Consider the following 23,802-nt stretch of genomic DNA (forward strand, 5'->3'; position numbering starts at 1 on the left):
CCTGTCTTCTTGTCAGACTATCCTTTTACCTGTTCAAAAATTCCTAGGGAGAACTGGGGTGGGGGGATCAAACCTATAAAAAGCTCCTGCTTGAACAAAAACTTGTTAGCCTTTAAGGCACCATAAAACTCCTGGTTATTAAATTTTTACAAACAAGATGATCAATTTCCTTTTCTCACTTCATTTTGCACAAAGAAAGTAAGGGGGGGGGGTTCAGCTATATGAGAGTGACTATTGCAAGTAAACCATTACTGTTTCTTTTCCATCCTGAAGAGTTCCCAGTTGGCTTCCCAAAGTAGAAATTACTTGCTTTTTAAGGTGAGAGAAAAAAGAGGGAAGTATATTAAAATCTTTATTTAATTAGTGACAGCGTAAAGGTTTCTTGTACACACAGCCATGGGAGGCTAAGATGTACCTGAGGGACCAGCCGCTACTGGGCTTAATTCAGTCCAGACTCCTCCAAATCTGTTAATTAAAGTCCTGGCTGGGCTTCTTGCAGGTGTGGATGGTTAGGAGCTTGCTGATAAAGAATGGCTGTGATTGTATCGTTCTGTCCCCCCCACCCCCCAGCTGTTTCACGAGGGAGCAACTGGGAGCCCCAGTCTGACCTGACTGACTGATCTCCCTTCACTGCTATAAGATGCCTGCTTTTCTCCCTTGCAACATTTCTGAGCAGTAAAAGAAGGCAGAATGTGCACAATCATAAATCAGGTTAACTGCTGAAATGTTTGCTAATTGTGAAGGATGGAGAGAGTTTGCAGTTAGGAAGAACTAAAGAAATCATTGAGTCCAGTTGGCACCTTTAAGACACGCAAAATTTTATTTATCCTTAATTAAACTTGATCTTAAAGGTGCCACAGGACTCAAACTTTGTTCTGCTGCTTCTGACCAACATGGCTACCCATTGATCTTGTATGTCAAACTGCAGATGACATAAGATACCCCATGATCGGCTGTGTTTTTTAAACTTTCAAAAGCTGCTCGAGAATGGGATGGGGATTGGGATTGCAGTGCTGAGGTGTGATGGTTAAGTCCCCCTGCCCCACAGTAGTTTTTCTGATAGAAATGTTTCCCCTCCATCTGCAGATGGATTAACCTCTAAGGCATCAGTTCAACTGACTGTTTCCAAAGGAACTTCTCCAGGTTAAAAAATACATCAGGAAATGTCATTGCTTGACGTAAGGGGTTCAAAAAGCTGTAGCTGTCCTTCCCCAACCAGGATAGCCAAGACAAGCCTGATCCCGTCAGATCTTGGAAGCTAAGCACGGTCATCCCTGGCTAGCACTTGGAAGGGAAACCTTTAAGGCAGGGGTAGTCAACCTGTGGTCCTCCAGATGCCCATGGACTACAATTCCCATGAGCCCCTGCCAGGTTCTGGAGATATTTGGTTTCCTCTGACCACCTTCCGGTTTGCATATCTGCCCTCAAGTTTTGCTTGTAACTGATTTACATACTGGAGAATTTAGTACCCTGTTGATCTTGCTAGTGTCCCGGGTACATTGCCCTCTGTTGATAAAATGGTTCACTTATAATAGTTTATAACTCACATCAGTTAAAAAAAATTAAGCCAATATTAAAGTCTTCGAGAGCACTGAGGCCTAAGGTCAGCAGTGTATAATATCCAGCTGAGACAGCCATATGTGTACTGAGCTGTATCAATGCTGGAAGGCCCTGATAGGGGGATGCATAATGTAGAGATGGTTGCAAATGTTTAATGAGGGTGTATGGTAATTTAAAATAGCTGTCACCCCAAGCAGTTACAGAGCTCAGCTCTTCCCAGACTTTGCCTTTTACATCTTAAAATGGTATCCTTGCCTGCCATCTTGTGGCCAAGAGTAGGAAAGGGAAAAATATTCCAGATCTTCCATTTTTACCTAGGTGTAGTCTGCATGGGCTTTTTGTACAGTCCCAGTTCAAATGAATCCCTCCCATCTACACTGAATTCGATTTGCATTTTGATTTGGGGTGCTTTAAAATTTCCCTCTGGAACAAACATGATTAATTCGTGGTGATCCTACCGTCCCCCCCCCCCCCCCCCGCAATATCCGGGAGTGGATATAAGCTTCAATATTTCAATAACTGCCATGAGTAAATGTGCAGATCTGCGGTCTTTGCAAAACAACTCTGCCTTGTGCCTTGAACACTGTAGTACAGAAGTTTCCCCTGATTGGCCAGGGCATTAGTTCAAAGTCTTCCCAGTTGCAAGGCTTCCCTTAAAGAAACTACGCTCCAGAAGCCCTAACTTCAAGCCATACTTAGAGCTTAACTACAATATATGATTTTCTTGGCTATGTCTCTGTTGATTGTCAGATTGATAGTTCCATACTTGAAACCTGAGTGTCAGGTGTGTGTGTGTGTGGGGGGGGGAGTAGTCCATGTACACTATGGAATCAAATTCTGAGCATGGTTTTCCAAAAATCCTGCTTTTCCAAAAGAAAAAAGAATCCTTAAGGCAAGGAACAAATAAACAGAAAAAAAATCATAGACTCACAGTATAATATAATTGGAAGGGACTTCATGGGAAATCTAGTCCAACCCCCTGCACTATGCAGGACACTCACAACTCTATCGCTCATCCACTGTAACCTGCCACCCCCTTGAGCCTTCACAGAATCAGCTTCTCCATCAGATGGCTTTAAAAATTTCCAATGATGGAGAACCCACCACCTCCCAAGGAAGCCTATTCCACTGAGAAACCCCTCTAATTGTCAGGAACCTCTTCCTGATGTTTAGACGGAATTTCTTTTGAATGGGTCGGACATGTCTTCGCACCGAACAACAACAACAACAACAACAACAACAGATGCGTCAATAGTTATGCGTCAATAGTTACCCGGATCCTCCTTTTCCCCTTTCTTGAAGATGGGGACATTTGCCCGCCTCCAATCATCTGGCACCTCACCTGTTCTCCAAAAAGTGAAAAAAAATAATGGACAGAGGTTCAGAGATGACATCTGCAAGTTCTTTTAGTACCCTTAGATGCAATTCATCTGGCCCAGAAGGTTTTGTTTCATTCAAAGAAACGAAGTGTTTGTGGACTGCTTTGATCCTAGGCCACCATTCCCATCCCCCGTGCTGTATTACATTTTTGCCACATTGAGCACTACTTCCCTCACAAGAGAAGACTGAGGAGAAATAGGAGTTAAGCCGTTCAGCTTTTAGAGTTAATGCCTACTCGGATGCATGAAATGAAATTTCACACATATACAGAGGGGCAGAAGGCCTGTTGAAGTGTTAGGCTCAAATACCCTGATCTGTAGGAGGTGTTATCTGTGCCAATTGCAGGCCCCTGATCCAGTCCAAGAAGCAGGAACCGGGAGTGTTTGCGCCAGGAAGGAAAGAACATCTTTCTCTTCTCTTGTTTCTGGGCTCAGGGCTAGGACCAGTGTTGGTTGGCTCCCTGTTTCAACTGCTTACACTGCTCACAAAATCTGCTATTCTGAAATCAGTGCGATTGAACATTTGGAAGTATATTTGGGGGGGGGAGGAGCCCAGAAACTATATTTTACCCTGCAGACCCTACCCTCCATTATATGGAATAAATGAACCATATAGCCTTCCGCACTGTGCAGAAGTAGGGTCAAGAGATGATCTTTGATGCGAAAGGGGAGTGCAGTCAGGGCCATTATGGGTTCCTAGATTACAATCCTCCCCAGTGATATGAAAACCAATCACATGACTATTAGCGTTATCAGTCTCCAGGTATATGGTCTCCATGTAAGCATGTCAACCTCCTGGGTAGGGCCTGGATTAAGGTGACCAGATTTTAACATTAGTAAAGCAGGACATTTTGGTATCTGGGGGCGGGAGGGCTGAGCGGGCAGAAAAGACCTCCAGGAGCGTCAGCATCAGTTTTCACAACGTGCATGCGCCCCGTGCCTCCTAAACCCTACTGGGTTTACCTTCTGTTTCCCCCACACACACGCCCCCCCACACACACTTCATCCCTTGCCCTGCTTTAGGGCTACACTTCATCCCTTGCCCTGCTGGAGGCCCTGCATCCCCAGCGCACATGCACACTTAAAATATATGCGGCTCACAGAGTCAACACATGGCCGAAGGGAGTATTTTCCCCCCTCCAGCACAGCCTGGAGGAAGCTTTCGTTGCTGCCACATGGAAAGAGCTAAAGGGACACAAAGGGGGGCTTGCAGGGCCAGCCCAGCCCCTTATTACACAAATTTGCCTCTTTGCTTCAATCCCCTAGTCTCCTTTCCCGAAGTACCTCGGTCCGCCTCCCCAGTGGCGAGCTCCCCCCCCAGTCCAAAGTGCAAGCGGGCTGAAATGGAGTTGCACCTTCTCCTTCTCCTCCACACCACTCGTCGAGGTGTCACTGGCAAAATGCTGGAGGGGCTCTCTCCTCCCGTGGCCGCGGATAAGGTCATTAGATCCCATGATGCTCCTCCTGTGAATCTGCTCATCTTAACAGAGATGTGCAGAGATGTGCAAGAACTGCAATTGTGCATGTATGTGTGTCCAGAGAGAAGCACATGGACAGGGGTGGGGGGGGGAGAGAGAGATCGGAGAGATTAGTTGTTAGATTTCCTCCAGTTGGCCCTTATGGCCCTACTGCTAACAATGCCACTTGCATTTTAAACTTGGTGGTGGTAATATAGGTGAGGCCCAGTTCAATTGGCCAGGTGGCCACACGCCACTCTCAACAGAAGCAATTAAGAAGCAGAGCAATTTTCTCCTAGAGGTCAGTTATTTTATAGCCAATTACCCAGGCAGCTTCACCCCACTTTGAACTGTGTGTGAAGGAAGGCCAGCCCATGCATCTGGGCCTTCAATAGCTTCCCTGTAGCTTCAGCCATCAAGCCTATTCAGCTTTGTTCTTCATTCCCCCCCACCCCCAAGTAGTTACCACATCCACCTGCCTCCCACTATTTAACTCCTTCATTTGTAAAAGGCATGGGGGGAAATAATCTGAGCCTGGAGCTTTGAGAATGACACAAACCATATTCAACAGTCTATGGGTCTCTGCACCGAAGAAGTGGCCAGATTGTTTACAGAAACTTTATTAAAGAGGCACACTTTGAGGCCCAGCTTCCAACACAATATAATTTGGAGTTGCTCTAAGAGTTGCTTGACCAAACTAGAGCATCCCAAGTTCGTTGAATGGAGAAAAGAGAGAAGGGGGAAAGGGGAAGAGAGAAAATTAAGGGGGGGGGGAGTCTTAAAACCCAGGCATAAACCCAGGAAAATTGCTGAAAAGACCAACACCAGAAGAAATATTATTGTTATAATTACAGTTGTTTCCCACCTCTACTGGGTTACAGTACAGGTAAAAAACATATAAAATTGTAATATAAAATAGAAGTGAAGAATAAATAAATTATAAGTACTAAAACAGAAGTTACACAATAAAATCAGAGTCCAGTAGCACCTTTAAGACCAACAAAGATTTATTCAGGGTGTGAGCTTTCGAGTGTAAGCACTCTTTGTCAGACTAAGAACTGACCATCATAACAGTGGGAATATATAAGCAAAAGTTAATTCTGTTACATTAGTAAACTGTGTCACAGCATCCAAACACAGCTACATGATAACTCCCTGCCAAACCAGCCAATCAAACCCCTCTAACTCATTTGTAGTTCACAAAGACATGTCAGAAATAAAACTGTCAAAGCCAGTGATCCACGGCTCACACCCTACTATTTACGGCCGGGCCCCATCTGTCTCCATACCAGTGTGAAACTTTCTTACAAGTAGAAGCTAAGATGGCAGCTATCTTGTCCTGGGACCAGAAAGTAGAATTCAAAATTACATTACATATTACTAACAGTCACATAATCCCAATTAAAATAAATTGTGAGGAATGTGAATACACAAGTTACATATGGTTAGCATGCATAGTGAGATAAAAAAAACCTTTGTCATTGTTGAGTCCAGGGTACCAAGTTTGAAGATGAGCAGGTGTATGAGCATTTTATGGTATAGATGACGTTATCAGGTCCTGGAGCCTGTGCTGTTCAACATATTTATAAACGATTTGGATGAGGGATTAAAGGGGATACTTATTAAATTTACAGATGACACTAAACTGGGGGGGGTAGCAAACACAACTGAAGACGGTAACAGAATACAGGATGATCTTGATAGGCTCGAGAAGTGAGCTAAACTGAATAAAATGAAGTTCAATAGGGACAAATGTAAAGTTCTGCATTCAGGTAGGAAAAGCCAAATACACCACTATAGGATAGGGGAGACTTGTCTTGGCAGTAGCATGTGCGAAAAGGATCTAGGGGTCTTAGGAGACCACACATTGAACTTGAGTGGTAGGACATGTAGGATCACAGCGTACTTTGACATGGTGTCCTTTACTGCCATTTCCCCATCTGTTGTTTTGGGCTCTGGAGAAGGCAGTCTTGAGAAAGGGAGCTAGCGAGGCGCCGTAGAAACCAGGAGAAGCTTTTGGAATGCAAGCTGAGAGCAAGGGGAGGGGTGGCACTTTGAGTCCCATGGACATGCCACAATTGGGCAGGAATCCTGGCAAGTATTGGAGAGAAAAATATGGAAACCGGGGCAGGGACCAGGGGTTCATGACAGAAATGAAGTTTCATGAAAAAGATTATTTCTAGCTTCTTATATATCTGTCTATGAGAACAGTGCATAAATTCATGGGTTGGAATGAGAAATTGTCTCCTCTGACTCTTTCGTCTTATAATGAGGACCTTCTGCACACCTGTGAAAAAATGGAAGCTTTAGAACTTTTGCCACACAAAGAGATCCCTTCTATTAAAGGTTTGTTTAATGGTGGGCATTTTAAATCCTCGAACCAATTTGTAAATGATTTTGATGGAGCTTGGAGCTGGAGGGACTTCCCTGCCCACTTCCCTCATTTCCTTGTTATAAAATGTGCTCGTTCTTTGTGCATTAAGAACAGGTATAGTCATGTAAATGTCACAGACTGAAAACCCTTCTGTACAATAAAAAAAAGATGTCTCACTAAATTGATTTCAGGGTCATAGATGGGGGATGTTCTTGGCTTCCTTAGACAATAGCAAATTGGCAGTTGGATGGGAAGAAAGGTTTAAGCAGGGAACAGGCATTTTGTTTAAGGTTCTGGTGCAGGTAAGATATTTGGTTATTTAACTATTCTTTATACTTGCATGGAGCAATTAATCCTCATGTTACCTTCAATGTATCTGCAGCTAGGTTTCCCAGCTGCAGGTGGAGTTGGCAATAGGTAGGATTTAGGGCAGGGGTACCTCAGGGGACTATAATGCCATGGAGTCCACCCTCCAAAGCAGCCAATTTCTTCAGGTGAACTGGTCTCTGTCACCTGGAGGTGAGCTGTAATTACAGGGGATCTCCAAGTTCTACCTGGGGACTGGCAATCCTTTGACAGCAGCTGAATATGGGTTTCATCCAGGTACTGTTCTCCAGTTTTATTTGCCAAGTGAATGTGTACTGGTTCTTTCCAAGAAACAGATATACCAGGTATACCAAGGGCATTTACAGTTGCGTGTCAACAGGGCTGCTGTGTGTGGAACGTGCTTTTGTACTGAGAAATGGTCCAAATCAGCAGCATGGTACCAGCAGAAAGCCATTTGTGAATAATTTGTGAAGAAACATTTAGAATCCTTTGTGACATTGTCACATCCTGGTTATCCCATCTCAGATATAAAGGGGGGGGGGTATCTCAAGAGCCTGGTAAGATGAGCAATTTCTTAACCAGGCAATACTGGGGTGTTTTTCGTTTAAGGGATGAGCTTGTGAACTATGAATAACTTGGAGAAAATGACTAAAGGGGAAAATGTCCACCTTTCACAGTGCTGGAATTCAAGATGACCGGATGAAATGTCAGCAGTAGGCACTAGGCGAACAAAAATGTATTAAAAGGTAAAGGTATCCCCCGTGCAAGCACTGAGTCATGTCTGACTCTTGGGGTGACACCCTCTAGCATTTTCTTGGCAGACTCAATACGGGGTGGTTTGCCAGTGCCTTTCCCAGTCATTACCATTTTACCCCCCAGCAAGCTGGGTACTCATTTTACCGACCTCGGAAGGATGGAAGGCTGAGTCAACCTTGAGCCGGCTGCTGGGATTGAGCCAGCCTCATGGGCAGACAGCTTCAGACAGTATTTCTTCTGCCTTACCACCCTGCGCCACAAGAGGCTCGTAAAAATGTATTAGTTAACAGTAATATTTATACATTCAACTTTTCTTCCATCAGGAAATTCTGGGCTGCATCCATTGGAGGCAGTGTGGGATGAGGGAGTCCAGATGGTCTCCCATCCTTGCCCTAAACAGATCCCTGCTTAGTTTTAATAAGATTTCAATATTATGAGCCTTCAGACTATATCTTGTAGCTTGTCCCACCATGCATAACTAACTTAAGGAATCTGCTGCCATGTGGAGGTGTTTTTTTGGGTTCAATGGCAGGGCATCTGCTTTGCGGGCCTCAGGTTCAAACCAGGGGAGCTCCAGTTAGAGAGAATCAGGTAATAACTGATGTGAAAGACCTTTGCCTAAGATCCTCAAGAGCTACTTGCAATCAGAGTAGATAGCACAGGTCTTTGTTGACCAATGGCTTGACTCAGCATGAGTTGGCTTCATGTACTCATTTGTGACGCAGGGGATCACTTTTTTACAGTGGCTTCAAGAAACAGGCTTAGACTAATGCACAAGTGACCCATCAATAGCTGAGCTGCAAACATCATGTTCAGTCTATCTCTGATTTCTAGATTCTGTGGGCATTGAGGAAAGCAAATGGCAGATAACAGGAGATAGATGGTCATCATTTTTGTGTCTCAGTTATATCTCAGGCCTTTAGAAACAGCATGCTTATTGACATTGAATGACCAATGAAGATGATGAGTAAGATTTCTAGTTCCCAAAGGCTTTTTGTGTCCTTCCTGTCTTAGTCTGAACTTGTCTGTGGCAGACCCAAAGTGTGAATGTGTCTGTCTCTTCTATCACCTTTCTGTTTATCTATGTAGACAGATATGCATATAGATATTTCAGATTAAACATCTGGTCTGAATGTCTGGTTTGTAGGGAATGGGTTTATGCAGAATGGCAACAGCTGATCTCTGTGAAAATGATTCTAAACCAAGATGTACTAATTGTTATGGATATTGCAATGCCAGACAGATCCAAGGAGAGACAAATCTCTCCAATACTAAATCTTCTGATTCTCTCTCTCTTTCTTTCTTTCTCTCTTTCTCTCTTTCTCTCTGTATGTATGTATGTATGTATGTATGTATGTATGTATGTATGTATGTATGTATGTATATGTATATGTGTGTATGTGTATGTGTATGTGTATGTGTATGTATGTATGTATGTATGCATGTATGCATGTGTGCATATGTATATGTATATGTATATGTATACACATACACATTTACTGGGTCAGTTAAAATTATTTGCTTTCCTTCCTTTCACACCCCCCCCCCCGGATGCTATAAAGAGAAGCCTGGCCAGTTAAAAACAAAAACAAACAGGAAATAAATAAACTGGAGGCTGCAAAAATAGTCTTCTAATGAGTTAATAAGCATGTTTAAATGCTAATAGGCACAAGTTAGTAACTGGAGTATTTCCCTTATATTGGCCATTGGAAAACGGCACTTAGCAAATCCAGCTGATGTTCTTATTTGATTTGTTTCCTCCCTTATGGGGGTTCATTCTGTCAGGCAGTCTTGCTGCTGGTGTCTCATTCTGCCCCCTACCCCCTTTGCCCACATTAATAATTGATATGCTTCGATAAAAACATAAGGGGGTAAATAGAGAATTAATACTAATTATGAATTCCAGCATTTTGCATGCAATGATCTCCATTAAAGCCAGTTACTCATGCTTTGTTGCTTAAATAAATCTCTGGAATTCTTTCATGTTCTGAGGATTTATCTTCTTCTCAACAATTCTGATCTCAACAGCTCTCTGTAGAGAATTGTTCTTGCAAAGGGGCCTTGAACTGGTCACTTCAATTATAGGGATTTAGTTTGAGCTCCACTACCTAGCTGTGGCCCAGAGTGCCAACCTAAGCAGAATTAAACCATTGTAAGCAGGTTGACATAAACGTACTTAGGTGTAATTTTGTATAGAATGACACTGTAAAGCAACGGTCCCCAACCTCCAGTCTGGAGACCGGTATCGGTCCGTAGATCAATGGATACTGGGCTGCAGCTCCTCCTCGCCCTCCTCCCCGGCTGCTGCTTCGGGGGCTGCCCTGCCACTCTGCCGCCGGCTCACCTTTGGTGCTTCTCCAGCGGCCATCATGGCTAGGGCTCCCCCTCGGCATGGCAATGTGCAGGGCCGCCAGCAGGAAAGCAAGTGGAGCAGGGCTCAGGCGGCGGCGACGTCCCTCGGCAAAAGACTACCCACCCCCGGGCCTCAGTAAAATTGTAAAGCGTTGACTGGTCCCCAGTGATAAAAAGGTTGGGGACCACTGCTGTAAAGGTCAAACTCCTAAACCAGTTTAGGACATGTTCTTGTGTGTATAGCCGAGAGTTGATCAGCTGGTATTCCCTGATTTTTATACTAGTTTCCTGATCTGACTATTTCACTGGTCTGAGCTCTGAGGTCCTCTGTTTTTATTGTACAGGAGAAGTCAGGGGATTCCATTCAGCAGCAGAAAATCATGCTGCAAACTGTGGGGTGTTCATTTGCATAGACTTGTCCCAAGTTTAGTGGAATGCCCAGGGTGTGTGGATGGAAACCAAAGGTCAAAAATGGAATAAAATTAAGTCTACCAGTTCTGTTCCTGGACTGAGATTTATATTCACACACATATATACCCTGCTTTTCTCCCCAGTTGGAATCCACACCAGTGTGTGTGTGTGTGTGTGTGTGTGTGAGAGAGAGAGAGAGAGAGAGAGAGATTGACCTAAGATCATCCAGCAAACTTCAATGACAGAATGGAAATTTGAACTCAGATCACTCTGGTCCTAGTCCTACTAACTGCTACATAACACTGCTTCAAAGATGGAGTTAATTCAGACAAGATGTAAGCAGGCTCTCTCAGTAGACATTTTTAAGTGATAGAACCCAGTGGTAGAACCTCAGTTCATAGAGTGCTAGAAGCAGTCAATTTGTTTTATATAGTTACTAGTAGCTTAAGCCCGTTGTAGGTGGAAATACAACGGGTGCTAGCATGGCGTGAGGGTGGATTGTAATGGTTTGAAGTCTTGGGTGTGAAGGGAGGGAGAAAGGGAGGGAGGGAGAGGGGGGGAAGGAAGGAAGGAAGGAAGGAAGGAAGGAAGGAAGGAAGGAAGGAAGGAAGGAAGGAAGGAAGGAAAGGGGACAAAGGAAGGGCAGGACAAAGGACGGAAAGGGAAGAAAAAGAGGAAGGAAAGAAGGAGGGGAGAAAGGGAGGGAGGAAGGGAGGAAGAAAAGGAAGAAGGAAAGAAGGAAGGAGGGGAGAAAGGAAGGGATGGAAGAAGGAAGAAGGAGTGTAAGAAAGGGGAGAGAGGGAAGGAAAGAAGGAAGGAAGAGAGGACCTAGAGTAGAACAGCGGGGTTCGACAGTTGCCACAACTCTAGGCGAAGAACCGTAAGAAGAGCCTTCAGCCTGAGAGGCTATTTGAGGAGACGTCGCAGCGCATGTAATGAAAGCGAGACCCTCAGAATAGTAGAGCTGCTTTTGGTGGTTCCCCCTCCCCCCCCCCGGCCAAGGGAGAGAGCAGGATGCCTATTGGCCTGTTAACCCTCGGGAAAAATTCCGAGCAGACATGTATCAGGAGTACATAGGTATTCACCTGCTGGATACCAAGTGGCCACAGCGCAGCGGAAAGTGGATGGGACTCACTCACAGCTACTGTCTCAGCGTTAGAATCCGCTCCTCGGACACAAAACCCTGGTGGGTTATAAACACTAATAATTTCGTATTTATATCATGCAGCAACATTTGTTTTCTGACTGAATAAATTCCAGAATTTTATAAAAGGATGATGAAAGCTCATCATGAGCATGGGAAATGGCTATCAATGTCAATATTATGTTTGCTTAAAGTTTTTAGCACACCTAGTTTCAGCACCTATGGCTGCGCATGTCCCAGCAGAGACTGTCTCACACATGTGACCAGAGCTGGACCCAGACTCATTTTTTAAATGATCCAGCCCTGTGCCTGCTACATCCTTTTCTCTCTGCAGCTCCCCTCCACCCCAGAGCAAACATACAATTGGGCTTTGCCACTTACTGTTGTTGATGCTATTAAAAGTAATACTGCAATGAATGTTATATCAAACCCAATTACTTGAGTGTGCGGTTTTCTGTCCCCCTCCCCCTTTCATGCTGTGGCATTTCCTTTCCCCTGAATACACTCCTTCACTCTGTCTAGCAATTAACTGCTTGAACAGTATAATAAGGAAGCAATTAAGAGGTGACAGAGAAAAATTAACACTCCATTTCACATTAAAGGCCAAGTGAGTATCCGTGCTATTGTGAGTTAAATGTGTCTTTGAAAACCTGTAGTTTTGAATGTATTTTTCCTTTTGAATAAGAAGCCAGCTCTGTGATTCCCCCCTCTCCCTTCCTCTGTTTTTTTTTTTTGTCTACAATCCCAATCTGAAAATGGATGATAACTAATTGGATGCTGTCTTCTTAAACCGGCTGTATTAATTGCAGTTTGCTCTCCAGTTAAGTGTCAGGGAAAACACAGCCTTTGAAATGTGTCGGCTCGTTGTACTCAACTTTACTTGGAGCCTGCAAGTTGTACACCCAGGGCAATTAAAAAACAAGAAAGAGAGAGAGAAAGAGAGAGAGAGAGAGAGAGAGAGAGAGAGAGAGAGAGAGAGAGAGAGAGAGAAGACTGAGGCAGTGTTGCCTTGGAAGGTGATATTTGCATCACAACAAACAGCAGTCATGGGACCTCATTGCTTGTAGAGGTTCTCTGCCATGTCCACCCATCCCCAGCACTGTAAATGGTTACATAATTTGCTTGTGCCTACAAGTGGCTGGCATGATTCCATCCCCACAATGCCTTTGTTCTCTCCCATGGCGCTCTTCCGATAAACCCTGAGAATTTCAGTCTCTGTTCTTTCAGGAAAGTGCTCTCAAGTCTGAGTCCCGATCAGTCGTTACATATTTGCAATGGAACCCAGAGCCCCCCAGATGCACGGGGGCCATTTTGAGTGAAGAGAGCAACGTATGTTTACCCGCTCCTGTAACATCACCAGTGCACAAGAAGAACATGAGCGAACATGCCAGCAACAGAAAACAGCCACAAAAACAAATATAATAAATTTCCTTCCCCTTTAAATGGAGTTCTGGGGATTGCTCAGTAGCTTGTCAGGGCTTCCTGAGCAGCCTGGTAACAAAACTCTTCATTGCCACTCCTTCTGTCCGCGCCACCATTTGTTTGCCTTGCAGAGTTCACTCAGGGTTGGGCTGCGGGTTTTTTGGTGGTGTAACAATTAGATCTGACAGGCCAGAACATTAACTGACTCGTGAATTAATTGGGAAAGGAGAACGACTAAGGCACTTCCATGATCCTTTGTGTTATGTTGTCACTCAAGCCTAAATGTTGTGGTTTCATGTCTCTTTCCAATAGGTTCTTTGATTGTGACCTTACATGTGAGAGATTCCAGATTCAGGCCTCATGGATACAAATGGAAATGGTAGCTGAACACCAGGGCCCATTCCGCACACATAGGGTAATGCACTTTCAATGTGCTTTGGCAGCTGGATTTTCCTGTGCAGAACAGGAAAATCTATTTCTAAAGTGAATTGAGAGTGCATTATCTATTGTATGCAGAATAGGCCCAGGTTTGAATTCAAATTTTGTGATTTACACAGGCCCAAAGTATTTCCCCAACCTATCACCAAGGATGGTCATCTTTTTAAAGTCTGCTTGCAGCTGCTGTTTCCCGCATTCTGCACTGTTCGGTCCCATTTCTTCCTCCAGCTGATATGTAATCCTGGCCGATCAGGGATCATATAGTAAACAGTATGATGTCAATTATGCAACATAGCCAGTCAGATTTGACTGTATTTCTTTATCTAAAGCTGACAAAATATACCCATTATAGATCAGTATTATCCTGATAACATTTAGGAACCCTTGCTGTTTGCAGAGGCAGTGATGGGGATGAGGCGGAAAAAGGTATGGATGAGCAGTTTATTTGCATTGTTTATGAATGTCAAAATGCAGATGCACGCTTTTGAGAGCGAGCTGAAGCAGGGAGCTGGAAGTTCAAGGACTGTAGCACAACCCTATGCACATTAATGATGGAGCCAGTCACATTTGCCAAGGGGCTGTTTATTATTGTGCTGCCACCAGCCAAGGTGCTGGGACTGCTGTTTCAAAAAAAACCCTGCTTTTTCTTTTGGGGATAGGGGACAAGGATGGGGGTCATGGCTGCATGACCTTGTTTCCCCCACTGAAAAGGAGTGGTATTATTTGCAAGGGGCAAATTCAAATACTTTGGCCACCTCATGGGAAGGAAGGACTCCCTGGAGAAGAGCCTAATGCTGGGAGCGATCGAGGGCAGAAGAAGAAGGGGACGACAGAGAATGAGGTGGCTGGATGGAGTCACTGAAGCAGTCGGTGCAAACTTAAATGGACTCCGGGGAATGGCTGGAGGATCATTGTCCATGGGGTCGTGATGGGTTGGACACGACTTTGCACCTAACAACAACAACAGGCTTTCCAGAAAACGCACCTTTCTCCAAAGAACTTGCTCCCTTTGAGGTACAAGGTGAACTCTCTTCCTTTTTATCTAGACATCTTTAGTAGAATGAAGACTGCGGTTTTGTGGCTTTGCCACACCACCATTCTGTTTGGATTACTACTGTGAGCTTCTTGGGGGAAAGGCATGGATAACAAAAGAGTAAATAAATATGGTACTTAGCAACCAGTGAGAGGCAGAAAATCCCAAGTTCCATCTCTTCATCTCCATTTTAAAAATTCAGGTATCTGGTGGTGCAAAAGACTTCCTAGCTGAGGCCTGGGAGAGCCAATGCGGGTCAGAAGACACCAGATTGGCTTTGGTGGTCCAGTCGTCTGCCTCAGTATAAGATAGCTTCATGTGTTCAAAGACCTGGAAGAACTATTTGGAAGCTGGCCCTGAGAGAAGTGCCCTCTGCTTCCTGCTCCCCATGTCCCAGAAAAGCCCCAGCAGCAGTCTGTAGGAACCTGAGGATGGAGAACATTCATTGCTCACTCTCTCCCAGGTACCCCCACAGAGCTATGCCCTACCCCCAACACAAAGCAGCTTTACAAGCTGCCGTGGATTCCTTTGTATCACTATTGTCAGTAGCGACGCGACGACCAATCAACCCGAGGCACTTACCAATTTATCTGCTCACGGCAGAACAGCCTATTTGCCAGCCAGCCCTTGGTACCTGCCCATCGTGTCTTTTATTTCTGCATCCCGAGATCTAATGCAACAGCACAGCAGGTGTCTGTTCACACTGCATCACGTGATGGAGGAATTGCTTAATACAGCCTGACTTAAGGTGCGCTTGCATTGTGTGCAGAGTGCAAAATGAAGAAATAGCACTTGCTTTGACAAGTGAGTAATTATCCTTTCCAGTTGATAGTGTTTTGTTATTTGCAGGTCAAAATGGAAAACAGGTGCTTTTTAGCAGGTCTCCTCCTAGTGCCGTCTGATGCTAGGAGAGGAGGGATACACGAGAGTGCTGACTCTGGAAGGGGTTGCACGTGAGCAAGAAAGGCGAGTGGAATAAACTGTTGCTTCAGCAGGCAGGATGCCGGCAATTTAGCTTGCAGCAAAGGGCTTGAACTTGAAATAAAGGCGAGGAGAAAATGCAGTTGCTGAACAGTCATTCTAGCTTTAATCAGGAGGAGCTCCAAGGTATCCAGGAAGGATCATAATCACTATTATTTTTAATGCTGCTGGGAGAAGAAAAAGGTTGTACAATTGTACAAAGCCGATCCTTGCACTATGCAAAAGAATCAAGGTGGAAAAATTTTGTAATCAGATATATTAATTAATGCAATTCATTATTAAAGATGTCCACTGAAAATGTTGCCTAAGTGCAGATTATTAAAATGGCTTTTAGCTGGAAGTCCATTTTTGAACTTTTATATTTTGGATGCCATTCTTTATCAATAGATTCTGCATCTAATTGTTACATAGCAAAGAACACCGAGGAGACAATCATCCATTTAAAACCATGCTATGTACAGCTGGGGGAATGTTTTAACATCCTCCTTACTAAATATATAATTGTGTGGTAGTTATGTTTATTGCACAGCTCCTAATGAAATTAATTTTGATTTTGCCTGACTCAGTGTTGCATTTTGCTTTTGTGTCTAACAGGAACACATCAAGCATGTCTGGATTCTCAATGAGTATTAGGAGGGCCATTTTCAAATGAGGAAGTGGCTCATTATTATTATTATTATTATTATTATTATTATTATTATTATTATTATTATTATTATTATTATTATTATTATTATTATTATTATTATTATTATTATTATTATTATTATTATTCAATTTATTTCCCGCCACTCCCTACAGGCTCGTGGCGGGTAACAATAGTCTTAAAATCCCTCCTTAAAAACCCCGTTAAAACCCCTGATTCATGAAGAATCCCCCCCCCCCCGTTCCCCAGCACTGTGACTCTGATGCAGATCTTGTTTCACGATGTTTGGAAAGGCCATTTGACACGTCTAGAGCCAGGGTCCAAGTCACAGAACTCTTATCACCATAAGTGCCAAAGCCCCATGTCTCATACCACAGGTTGGCCATTCACGGACTTAGGCAGCACCACATACATTGGCTGAATCCAGACTCAACGTTCTGTTGACAGAAGGGACTTCCCTCAGGGGAAGAGAACCTTCCTGTCCCCCATTGATCTGCCTGAAATATTGCTCTCAGGGGGCTGGGGAATGTCATGAGAGGCAAACTTGGGGCTGGACTTGGCAGAAATTACATTGCCCCTTCAGTATGTATTTATTTATTATATTTATATACTGCCCTCCATGAAGGCGGTATATATTAGTTTGAATCTGGCTGATTGCTAATTTCTTTTTTGAACCAAACAATGGTGATCATTTAGCCTAAATCGAAGCTTGCTCATCAATCCTCACCTGCCCAGAAATTCTATTTCTAAAAATCACTTGGAAACCTTGCTCTGTTGCTGAATTGAATATTTCAGCCGTGTGCTGACCTGCCAAGTGTCATGTCCTTTGAGTGATTCTTCTGCAGCTCCTCTTCTCAATGATGCATCCTTTCTGGAATAATTCATATATGGCTGCAGAGACAGAGTACAAGATGGCTCAGGCAGTTCATTTTTATTCTTCATCTCGGGGTAGTAAGAGATTTCTCCAGGTGTGGAGTCTCAAAGAAAATTCACAGGATTGAAGAGTTCACTTTAGAATGAGAAGCCCTGAGTGTCATGTTAGCTTCAAGGCTCCCAAGTTCTATGGGGGAAAGAGAGGGTCCAGGAATCAAAAGTAGGGCTTTGCATTTCACCGTCTAGCAAAAAGAGCAATGTATAGGTAGATTAGCCTGACCTGCATGGCCCAACCTAGCCTGATCTCAGAAGCTAAGCAGGGTCAGCTCTGGTTAGCAATTGCATGGGAGACTACCAAGGAAATGCAGGGTTGTAATGCAGAAGCAGGCCATGGCAAACATCTGAACACCTTTTGGATTTAAAACACTTTACGATTGCTTTAAGTCAGTTGCAACAGGAAAGCTAAAGAAAGACAAGAGCAGATTATGCATTTTATTTGAGAGTGCTGCTTCTTAACATAGCCTCTCCTAAGAGAGCCAGTCTGCTAAATCTATAAAAACTATTATTAGAGGTTATCCTGGCAAGGGTTTGACCACTAACCAGAGATGTTTTGCCCATTTATATCAACTCGGAGATGGGAGACCCCAGAAGCTCCTGCAGATTCACAGCCTCCAAGACCACGACTTGTTTTATGTTTTTCCATGGAGGTGCAGATCACGAGAATAGTGTGGCTGGCATTCTTCTATCTTCGCCAAGCCAAACTAGTAGCCCCTGTTTTGGTCCCAGAACACATAGTCATGTTGATCCACACGATGGTCGCCTCTACCCGTAACTTCTGTAACTCACTTTATGCAGGCCTTCCCTTATTCCTGACCTGGACATTGCAGCTGGTCCAGGTGAGCCAGGTACTTGGAGTTCTGTGCTTCATATTTGGCCTGTGCTTTGGCAGCTGCATTGGCTTCCAATTCAATTCTGGATCAGGTTTAAGGTTTTGGTTCTTACCTTCAAGACCATCCATGGTCTGGGACCGATGTGCTTTGGGGGGGGGGTTCAGATAGGGATGGGCATGAACTGGCTCACAAACTAAAGTTCATCACTAATTTGGGCTAGATTGTGGTTCACAAAGAAATGTTTGTGGAAGGATGCCCAGCACGAACATTTCATGAACTTTGGTGCTGCTAGTGGCAGTTCATGAATGGTTATGTTTCCAGACAGAGTATCTCACTCCAATTGTTTACAAAAATCAAAGACCAGTCTGTGTGTGTGTGTGGGGGGGGGGAGCGTTGTATCTGTGATCCCCTGATAAAAGGCAGAATTGCTCCCTGGAATGCAGAACTCATGCAATGCAGGCCTGCAGACATGGTCAGAGGGAATAGTGGGTGGAAGAGGCAGGGGAGGAGGAGGTGGAGGAGATACAGCGCTTCCTCAAAGAGCCCAACCAGGGGGAAGACACACATCTAGTGGTGAACTTGGAAGTCAACATCAGAGGGGCCAGGCATTCATTGACAGAGGATTTGATACTTTACTAACCCTACTGCAGAGATTCTTGGGCACTTTGATTCTCTTCCACTGGCCTTTAATTGACATTGCTTCCTTTGCTGGGAGTGCTGTCTTTGGGGGGCTGTAACTTGGATCCCATAAATCTAATCCTCACAAAACTTGCAAGGCAGGTAGAAGAGAGTCAGCCAGAGATCTCCTGTTAATTTGTTTTCTCTAGCACACCAGGGGATGGGTCTTTCTACCACATCATGAACCTTGTTAACCAAACCAGTTCATCTAGCGCAGGGGTAGTCAAACTGCGGCCCTCCAGATGTCCATGGACTACAATTCCCAGGAGCCCCTGCCAGAAAATGCTGGCAGGGGCTTCTGGGAATTGTAGTCCATGGACATCTGGAGGGCCGCAGTTTGACTACCCCTGATCTAGCATCTAAAAGTTCATGATCACCTGTGGCTTGTAAACCCAGCACTACACAAAGCAATACGAATCGTGTTTTGCTAGTTCAAGCTTATCCCCATTTTAAGATCAGCAACTGTTGGAGTCTTATAATAGTATGATGTTGTGCCTATCAAGTTTTCTGAATTCCCAGCTCTCTTTCTTTCTTTCTTTCTTTCTTTCTTTCTTTCTTTCTTTCTTTCTTTCTTTCTTTCTTTCTTTCTTTCTTTCTTTCTTTCTTTCTTTCTTTCTTTCTTTCTTTCTTTCTTTCTTTCTTTCTTTCTTTCTTTCTCTCTCTAGTAAACCTTTAGCTTTTTCAGTTATATATTCACAACAAAAGGGGCTGCAGAGAATCTGTCAGACCCATCATTATAATGTCATCATGCTATATATATATATATAGGTTATAATGCTATAATAATATATTAATTTCTAATTAATCCCCAAGCTAAGCATATGTGCAAAAGTTACTGTCCTATGCAGGAAAATGTGGTAAATGGATTTCACTCCTGAGTCCCAAATCTGATATAGTAAAAAAAAAAAAATCTTGGTGCACAAAACCCCCCTTAAAATCCCCTTGATAACCTAGGGGAAATTGCCACTGTGACAGAATGGGGAAAATAGGGAGAAAGAGCCCTGTGGAAGCCCTGTGCCTCCTGGGTTGTGTTGGCAACCAAGCAATAATGGGGAAGCCATAGGAAGTGTTGCTGGATGGAGAACACCATTTCCTGGCTGGGGAGAGAGGAGAATGTAGCTCTCTCTCAAGCATACATTAGCCCCGCCTCTCTGACCCCAGGGAGGGAAGGAAGGAGGCAAGGTGCATGTGCACAGTGCACATAGAGCAGGGGTAGTCAAACTGCGGCCCTCCAGATGTCTATGGACTACAATTCCCATGAGCCCCTGCCAGCAGGGGCTCATGGGAATTGTAGTCCATGGACATCTGGAGGGCCGTAGTTTGACTATCCCTGACATAGAGCAAAGAAAGGATGAGCATGGTAGTATGCTTTGCTGGGCCAAGAGAGAGCATCCCATGTCATGGACTGCCTGGATTTAACCCTGATTTGGACAGACAAGAGCTGAGTTCACAGTCTATTTCTGAATATAGCCTCAACCCAGTATGCCTAGATGTCTACAACTGGTGACAGCCCCCCTCTCCCTCAAAAGAAACTTTACATCTGTGGCAACAAAGATGGATGTGGGGAATGGAGAAATCTTAATCGGAATATTCTGTGGAACCAGCTGTGAACTTTCTCCCAAGGCTCATTTGGATGGGTTTCCAGTGTGAAAGCATTTCAGTCTGAACCCAGCATAATACTTTGTGGTTTTGAATTATCATCAATTTTTTTCAAAAACCCTCCAAAGTATTATTATTTCCATATTGATGAGTAGTTTGCTTAAGGCCACTACATAACTGTATGGTAGAGGTGAGACTTGAACCAGGCACTTCCTGACCTGTTGATGTTATTCTCACTGGGCCAACTTGCATGTTTCAATTGAGGTAGGAATGGAGAGGTAGGAACAAAATGCCTGGATTCCTTTCGGAACCCCTGAATGTTCCAATAAACAAGTGTCAAGTGTGTACTGGATGAACCAGTATGAACAAAGAAAACACTCTATAAACGGGGACTATTTCCACCACAAGAGGCTCCCATTCAGGCTGGAAACAGAAATTCACTGGAAACTGAAAAACATTGAAGGGGATTATTTTGTTTGTTTGTTAGTAACACAGAGGATTGGGAGAAAAAATGGAAGAAAGGAATAAAAATCACCCCGAAGCTTCCATGGGGAGTGGGGAATGAGAAGAGCGGGAAAGTAAATGAAGGGCGTCAGCAGTCTCCGTCTGATGTTCTTCTTTCACAAAAACCCGAAGAGCGAACTGAGAGGCTCTTTCAGAAAAACCAGTTCCCCAGAGAAATAACAGGATGGACCTCCTGACGGTTTGACAGTGAGTGACAACTCTTTCACATGCTCCTGCGTGACCAAGGGAGGAAGACTTCAGTGATTGGAGCGATATGACAGGCCGTCTCCTCGGCAAGCAATTCCAACTGCCAGTCCTTTCCCCACAGAATTTGGGTAGCAATGCAGGTGAAATCACCTGACTTTCGGGTTAGCGGTACTGTTAGAGCACTCACCCATATCCAGGGCATGTTGGGCGGGCTTCTTGGCTTCAAGTTCACAAAACTGAATTCTTTGCTGCAACATATGGAGGGTGAGCAGAGGTTAGACGTGTGCATGGAAGGAAGGACCCTTGACAGCTATTAGCCACCAGAGAAAAAGGGAACATGGAAAGAGTATCACTAGATCAAGTGAGGAGAGGGCCAGAGGTAGATAGTTGGTTAAGCAGTCAGGTAGGCAGTTGGTTAGGTAGGCTGATTAGGTAGGCAGGTAGAAAGTTGGTGAGGTTGGGAAAGTCAGAGAACCTGGCCCAGGGAGTGTGATGGCAGCCACACCCCACCTAGGCCCCTCCAAGGTTGTCGACCCTCATGGTCATATGTACAGGTACTCCTTGGCCCACAGGAGGGCTCCTGAAACCGAATGGGTAATATGGTGTGTTAAAGGGCATTTGATGGCATTGAGAGTTTCATATTGGATGCTTGCCCAAATCCAAACCCTCTGAAGATGCCAATCAGTTGAACTGATGAGTTAAAAATTCCACATGAAATGTAAACTTGTGTTTGCTTTTCTGTTTCTCTTCCCAGCAATGGAATGTCAGAATTGGTCCCTTCGCCAGATTTTGGATATTTGCAAAGACTTATTTTCTTCATTCACTGTAAGATTTCTTTACAGCCAGGTGCCAGAAAAATCAGGAAAGAGAAGATAGCCGAATGAAAGTGGGAGTGAGGGTCACATGATCACCTCCCATTTTGTTTCCAGCTGTTTTCAAGCCATTAGTTCTTAATTTTAACAGCTGCCTCTTTGTGCTTATCTCTCCCCCCCTCCACACATTCAGGTATTTTGTGCTGTTGCAGTGATTGTCAGTTCTGTTCTGCTTGAAAGGTTTCAGGGGATGTTGCCATGGCCACGTGAGCCAGAATTGGAAATAAATGAAGGGGGGTATCTAAAAATCGACGTGGCGCCAATGGGGGGCCTTATATCCCAAAGGTTGCCTATTACACTGGCAGATTCCACCTTATCAGTGCGTAAATCTGTTTTAATAGAATATTTAAATGGTTCCTTGAGCATAGATTATATTCCAATTCAGCTATCTGTGCTAGGATTTATAGTAAATGAATAAGTTTGAAAGGAATAAAAAGAGAAGTCTGTAGTATTACAAGGTTGCTGCATGAATAAAGACCCCCGAAACACATCCCAGGGCAATTATTTTGTTTCTTTGGAATGACTGAATCAGGTTGGGGAAGCCGCAGTTCTCTTCACCATTGAAGGTGTCATAGTGGAGCCACCATTGGAGATCCTACTGCTGTCTCTGGTCAGATATCCCAAGGGCAGGCCTATGAGCTGGTGCCAGGTAGAGCTGAGTATGAGATCAAAGAAAAGTCCAAGGATGACCCGGACCACACTGTGAAAGGCCAGGCAGGAGCCAGATACAGGGCTGCTAATTCCCAGGAAGCAGATGTATATGTCCTGAGATTACAGGCAACAGAGCTCATTCCCCTGGAGAAAATGGCTGCTTTGGGAGGTGTACACTATGGCATTATACCCTGCTGAAGCCCTTCCCTTCCCTAGACTCTACCCTACTCAACACCCCCCCCTCACACACACACACACATACACAAAAAAGAAATCTCAAGGAGTTTCCCAACCCAGAACTGGCAACTTGAAACCAGAACCATGAGAAAGCTTCTCCAGGGAATCCTTCCTTCTCATGAGGTTTCATCTTCAGAATCTGGTAAGGTGACCAGATTTCAACATTGGTAAAGCGGGACACCATTGACCGGAGGGGATTAAAAATTTTGTGTATATGGAGCAACAAAAAGTTTCATAGAATGCATAGAATGCAAAAAATAGTATTGTAATATATATTTTTTCAACCTAAATTTTTCAACCTAAAATAGTATTGTAATATATATTTTTTCAACCTACAATTTGCCAGGTGCCCCCAGATGTCTCTCCAAAGATGGGACAATCTGGACACCTTAGGATCTGGCCTTCTAAGGAGCAGTCAGGGCTGATCTCCTCTAGGACTGACCAGTTTGTTCGCCTTGCAGTCCAAGGGACTCGCAAGAGTCTTCTCCAGCCCCAGAGTTCAAAAGCCTCAATTCTTTGACGCTCGGCCTTCCTTATGGTCAAACTTTCACAGCCATACATTGCAACTGGGAAGACCATAGCCTTGACTAGATGCACTTTTGTTGGCAGGGTGATGTCTCTGCTTTTTAGGATGCTGTCTAGATTTGCCATGCTTTCCTCCCCAGGAGCAAGCGTCTTTTAATTTCTTTGCTGCAGTCCCCATCTGCAGTGATCTTGGAGCCCAGGAATATAAAATCTGTCACTACCTATGTCTATGGACAGGTTCAAAAGGCTTGAGTCATACGCTGGTTCAATTTCCCCTGGCTTGTATATCAGCCTGGGTAGCTCCCCGCAGACAGCATTTCCAGTTCTCCAATCTTGTGCTGTACTTTTGTCGATCTCTGCAATTTCCTGATTTCCCACTTGCCCCAGATTTGTTCACTTCATTACTCTTTCATTACTCTTTCTTGTCCTGTTTGGAAGGTTTCTGAAACTTGCTTCAGGGGACCCTCTAGGTCAGGGGTAGTCAAC

At 44.2% G+C, this 23,802-nt stretch overlaps 1 long non-coding RNA gene across 1 annotated transcript in view; it reads right to left on the reverse strand.

The window, feature by feature from the left end:
- Positions 1-16,823: 16,823 nt before the first annotated feature.
- Positions 16,824-23,802, reverse strand: part of LOC143822691 (uncharacterized) — a 39,454-nt gene continuing 32,475 nt past the window's right edge. The window contains exons 3-4 of the long non-coding RNA XR_013226231.1: positions 21,219-21,279; positions 16,824-17,340 (exon numbers count right to left, since the gene is read on the reverse strand). This is a non-coding gene — a long non-coding RNA (uncharacterized LOC143822691). The remainder of the gene's footprint in view (positions 17,341-21,218; positions 21,280-23,802) is intronic.

Source organism: Paroedura picta, chromosome 13 (assembly GCF_049243985.1).
Source record: "Paroedura picta isolate Pp20150507F chromosome 13, Ppicta_v3.0, whole genome shotgun sequence".
NCBI lineage: Eukaryota > Metazoa > Chordata > Lepidosauria > Squamata > Gekkonidae > Paroedura > Paroedura picta.